The sequence below is a fragment of the Tiliqua scincoides genome, chromosome 1 (assembly GCF_035046505.1).
Source record: "Tiliqua scincoides isolate rTilSci1 chromosome 1, rTilSci1.hap2, whole genome shotgun sequence".
Taxonomy (NCBI): Eukaryota; Metazoa; Chordata; class Lepidosauria; order Squamata; family Scincidae; genus Tiliqua; species Tiliqua scincoides.
The window spans coordinates 26601884-26607514 of record NC_089821.1 but is presented as its reverse complement, the minus strand read 5'-3'; the positions used below and the strand labels follow the sequence as shown (position 1 = coordinate 26607514).

The 5631-nt window shown below is 42.2% G+C and overlaps 1 pseudogene; it reads left to right on the top strand.

The window, feature by feature from the left end:
- The first annotated feature begins 5266 nt into the window (after window positions 1-5266).
- LOC136638119 (5S ribosomal RNA) lies at window positions 5267-5385 on the top strand (annotated as a pseudogene).
- Window positions 5386-5631: the final 246 nt, after the last annotated feature.

The window sequence follows — 5631 nt, the reverse complement described above, 5'->3', positions numbered from 1 at the left end:
ACCATTTTTCTGTAGGGAAAGAAATGGCCCACAGGGAAAGAGTTAAGTACTCCCCTTCTCCATGTGACATGTTCCAAATTGCAGCTTCCTGGAGCTACTTCCACTCTACATCAGCTCTTATCAGATTTTGGAAAGGGTTCACCATCCAGCTTCACTTATTCTGCTAGACTAGATTAGTGTGGTGGGGAATCATCTGATCAATGGTGAAATCAGTCAGAACATTTCTGAAGGCATGCGGTTTGACTATGCTGTTAGTTTGGTCCATATAAATGCTCTGTTAAATTTCCTTCCCAAAATGACTTTTAACCTTTAGGAACCTTTATTGTCATAATGATACTGGCATAATGGCATTATTACTGTTAATAATAATAATGATTAAAAAACTACATGAAATCCACATAATCCACAAGTACCCTGAATACAACATCATTGTTGTTCAATAGTCCAGCTCTTTACGAGGTCTATTAGAAAGGCAGCTTGACTACATCAGCTGCCTCTGTGGAAAGAGCAAATCGAACCTTTTCCTGGTCTGACCGACCACCCATGTCGGCCCAGATCGAGCCTAAAAACTCGTGCACATCTCCTCATAAAGTGAACAGTCTAAAAGCATATGGGATATTGTTTCTGCACCCTGCCCACATTTGCAATGCTTTTCAGAGTATGGTATCCCCTATTGATTATATTTCCTTCCCAAAATGCATTGGGCTTGGTTTCAATATACAGGGACCTGCTTTGCAACCATCTCCTTTACTTTCCATTGGTTGCTTTCTTTGTTTCCTTTGTGTGCACTTTTAAAACACAGCTTTTCTAGAATCAATTAATGAGATATTTTTCCTCTGGTTTTGTTCATCATCTATGTCTGTGCATAGAAAAAAACTGGTTGAACTGCCTTCTTCTGTCTCTCCGTTTTAGCGTGCTAAGAAAGAACAAATGGCCACTGGTATGAGTGCTATCACTTAAAAACATCCAAAGATTCTGCATCGTTTAGATATGTGGAGTTGAGCAATAGGTACAGAACAAGTTGATTAGAAAATACCAAAAACTGATGTAATTCGCTAAGGGACTGAGCAAGAATCCAAGAGTGATCATGATTTACAGCTTTGAAGTGACATATTAAAGCAAAGGCCTTAAAGGAGACTATAAAAGAAAGGAAAAGAACATAATTGCTGCTCTGGTAGTAGTCCAAACAATGTCCTTAAGTTTGATCAAATTTTAGCAGCAGATGTAAGCATAGCCCCTATGGGGACATGAAAAACCTTGACATAGAGCCATGGGCTGAAAATGAAGCATCCTTGTCTGTGCTAGACCACACATCAGAGTTGGTACTATTGAAATGAAATTGTGTGAAAAGGTAGCCTAGGACACCAGTTGGTAATTTTATTAGCTGGAACAAGAATGCTTCTTGCAAAAAATGGAAAGTGTGATTTAAAAAGCCAGCCAATTGAAGAATGGTACAAAGAGATATGGAATATAATGCTAGCATGCAAATTGACGGCCATTGTCAAGACATGGCAGCAGTGATAATGCTATGATTTATTTTGTGGATGACAGAATGAAAAAATGATCATGTATTGGAATAGGAAGAATTCACAGGAAAATTAATGCTTCCAACTTTTATCAAAGCTATAAAGTTGAGTATTGGGTTTTAAAAACAAGAAGTTCCATGTTATAATTTTAATTCAGAGATGAATGATTGAAGGCATATAATTGGCCTACTTTCTTATAAGTTCGCTACCTTAACCAAAAAAAGAAAAGTTTATTTTTAAAGGGGAATGAAGCATCCTTAGCTAGACAAGATTTATGGGAATTGTTTGATTTTGACAATAAGGATGTTCATGGAAATTTTCATCTCCTTTCTGGATTAATGTACTTCCACCCATTAAAAACACTTCAGTGTGCTTGTAGTAAATTCACATTTTAAAGAAGCACAAGGCATATCTGGTACTGTAGCAACCCGAGTTGCTTTTTGAGCACTGCAATTGAGGCAGGGCCCCTACCTTTTATTAATTTGAATTTACATTTACTATAAAGGCAATTTTGTCCTTCATTCTCCCACATTACCAAATTATCCCCAACTGGTGAGTTCCTTCGCTCCTGATAGTTCCAATTCATTGCATAAGAAATTTCTATCTCTGCATGCAAGTCCTATCTAAACATTTTTGGACAACACAGTATACATGCTGTAATGTTCAAACATCAAAACACTTTTGGTCTAAGCATTTTAGATGCTTTCAGTTTTCAGTCCTGTTCCAAAAAGCACAGAAACTGGAATTTAAGGTGGTCACCCTAAATTCCATCCCAAGAAGAGGTTCAAGTGGAGGATGAGCTGCTGCCTTGCCTGAAAAAGATAAGCAGGATCAACTATTGCAGTGGTTCTCAAACTGTTGATCGAGACCCACTTGGTGGGTCGTGATCTGATTTCTGGTGGGTCATGAGAAGCTGACGGCAGCCACGTTGGAAGATGGCAAATTACCTAGGCGGTGCCATTTTGGAAGTGGGCAAAGCCTGGGCGTCGCCATTTTAAGCTTCCCGGCATTGAGACATAACTAAGAGCGACTTGAACATGTGCAAAGAAAGCAGGGTGCCACTTTTCCCCAGAAAGCGTGCTGCTGCCTTCCAGCTGGACCTCCCTCTGCACTTGGAGGCTTCCCTCAGGGGGGCCAATCGCGGAGTGCAGGCTTGGATTGCAGGCAAAGAAGGACCGGGAGAGACATGAACAAACCAGCCAGGCTTCTCCTCACCAACCTTTGTGAACTTGGCTGCCTTGATGGGATGGACTGCCTTGGGGTTGCAAGACAGAGCAGCTCCCCCCCTCCTGCAGCTGGACTGGGCTGGAGAGTGTAGGCAGAGACCTGAACACAGGGCTTGGGTGAGTAGAGGCAGACCTGCATGATCTCCCCTCTTGTGAGCCTGCCTTGAAAGCAGCATCACCACCGCCGCCACCCCACTGGTATTCTCGTTCTCTGCATCACAACCTCTCTCCCTCTCTGAAATCACCTGGAAGCCATGATCCTTTCCTGTCCTGACTAGCACGTCCTCTCTTTATACCTTTGCTGGGGTGAGGGGGGATCCCTGGTTGCCTGGCTGCCAAGAGAGCACCCAGGAGGGGGGGAGGAGGGAGGACAAGCCTGGCATGTGGCGGGGGGAGCACCCAGGGAGACTGCTGCTCCCCCAGCCACTTCTCTGATGTGCACCCTTCCCCTCTTCTTACTTCTCTCTTAGGCTGCAATTCTGTCTACTCTTACCTGGGAGTAAGCCCCATTGCTAATAATGGGAGTCCGTTCTGAGTAGACGTGCTTAGGCTTGGAGGAGATGAGGGGAAGCGTCCCTGCTTATCTTCCTTCTGAGGGGGATACTACTGTTTTTATTTCCTTTATTTACAAAAGCTCCAGCTACTTCTTGTCTTGAGGTGCATGAGTAGGGTGCACTTGTTTCTGGCTAGTGCTGTGCACAGTATCAATAGCCACATCAATGTTTGTTAGTTTCAAGCGCAATACAAGAAGTAGCTTGAGATTTTGTAAATAAAGACAGAAATAAAAACAGTAGTAAATAAATACAGAAATATTTTGTTCCAGATGTAGTTTTATTTTTTGCTTGATAGCAATGGTAGCGAGGGCAGGGAGAATTGGAAGAAGCTTCTGAGCTGGAATACTGTCTCTTGTCATTTACAGTTAGAGTTTCTAGGCAGAAACTTTCTGCTTGATTACATCCCTTCCGGCTCTGACATCACAGTGATGTCACTTTCTGTTTGATGATGTCATTTCTGGCTATGACATCACTTCCAGGTTGCTGACATCACTTCCAGTGGGCCCCAGACAGATTGTCATTCTCAGAAGTGGTTCCCAGGTTAAAAAGGGTGAGAACCACTGAACTATTGGATGGGAGAGCGAGAGACTGAGAGCCCAATCCTGAGCTCGACGAGCTGACTTACTGCTAGCACACACTGTTGCAAACGTACCATAAGGTACATTTACAAGCTCTAACGCCAGGATTGAGCTCTGAGAGGCATTGGCATATCTCTGTGGATGAGTGAGCTAGTAAAAAAATAACATATTTGAGAAACCAATCTGAAACTTCTTTCAACTGCTTGTGAGAGCTTGGAAAGTGCAGGAGTCAGCAGTCAGGATGAAGGGAAACACCTAGAGAAATTGAGGTTCTATGAGATTGTCTCATGGAATAATACTTGTAAAAATCCCATTGGAAAATGGGGTTTATGTTCAGCCAGCCTTTGTAAACTGCCTTGAGTCTATGAGAAAGGTAGCATATAGATATATAAACAATAAGTAAGCAATAAAGGCTTTGCACAGTATTGTACATGTCATATCAATAGACTTGTTAGGCAAAATCTAATGTGTTGCTTTGGAATTTTTGCATGTATTCATTGTTGAAATCAGTATAATAGTTAAAAAAATCATTTATGTACAACCATCTGTTATTGAAAAAAGAACCAAGGAAAGGAGGGTATGGTGAGTTTTCTATATGTTACTGGTATAATTATACCCCGATATTTGCCATGTTATAATATTTTATAATGCTAACAGTCATGCAGTGCCTAATTCTGTGGTGCATTCATTAAAATTCTATAGGTAAGCCCTTGCAGATGGCTGCATTTTTAATGATTAGGTCATTTGCCACATAAAAAAATTATGGACTACATGACTTATGAATATCTTTTTCAAGTGATCTATCCTGTAAGATACTGTTGGCTAGATTTTCTAAAGATTTCCTGCTATTGCGCTCTTTCCAAGTATGGAGCTGCCTTGTTCCTTCTATTGGAATGTTAGAAGATTTTATTAAATAATAGAATAAGGAAAAGTTCTCTGCATTTGAAAATGAAGATCAGGAACATGGTACTGTATTCTTACTGGACTAGATTTTTTTATTAAAAGCAGACCTGCATCAAGACATACATACATTATAAAGGCTATTTGTCAAGTAAGAGGTAAAAAACAAAATCTTATTTCTCAACACCTGATAGTTTGTGATTCCTTCACTAATGGCCCAATCCTATCCATGACTGATGTGGTGCATGTAAGGACAGTGGGATACTGCTCTGCTATCATAAGATGGGTTCCAGCAGTGCAAGCCTCACACTGGCGGTGGCTATTTTAGAAGTGCTGCTGCAAACAGACAGCACAGGAGGACTGCTGCCAAACCCAGCGAGGTAAGACCAGCGAGGTATGGGGCAGGGGCGGGCATAATGGATTGGGGCTAGAATGGGAGCAGATCAAGGCTGGGAAGGGGGTGGTATTGGCAGCTACCAATATCCTATCCCCCTATTACCCTGCACATGCCCAATCTTGTCTGATCTTGGAAGCTAAGCAGGGTCAGGCCTGGTTAGTACTTGGATGGGAGACCACCTGGGAATACTGGGTGCTGTAGGCTTATACCTACATAGTCTTTCGAGACTGAAGGTTGCCAACCATTTCTGGCCTCATTCCTTTCCAGGTCCATTCAGAATTCATCAGCAAAGTAGCTGGTGAAAATCTGAATAGACCCATGCAGGTGACAGAGGCGTACCCTGGGCAAAGGGACAAATGATTGGTTTTCCAGATGTGACCTCTGGGGCCTGCATCCCTGTGGGATGCAGTGCTTGCCCCACTGGTGTGATTGCATTAGCACAGGAGAAGT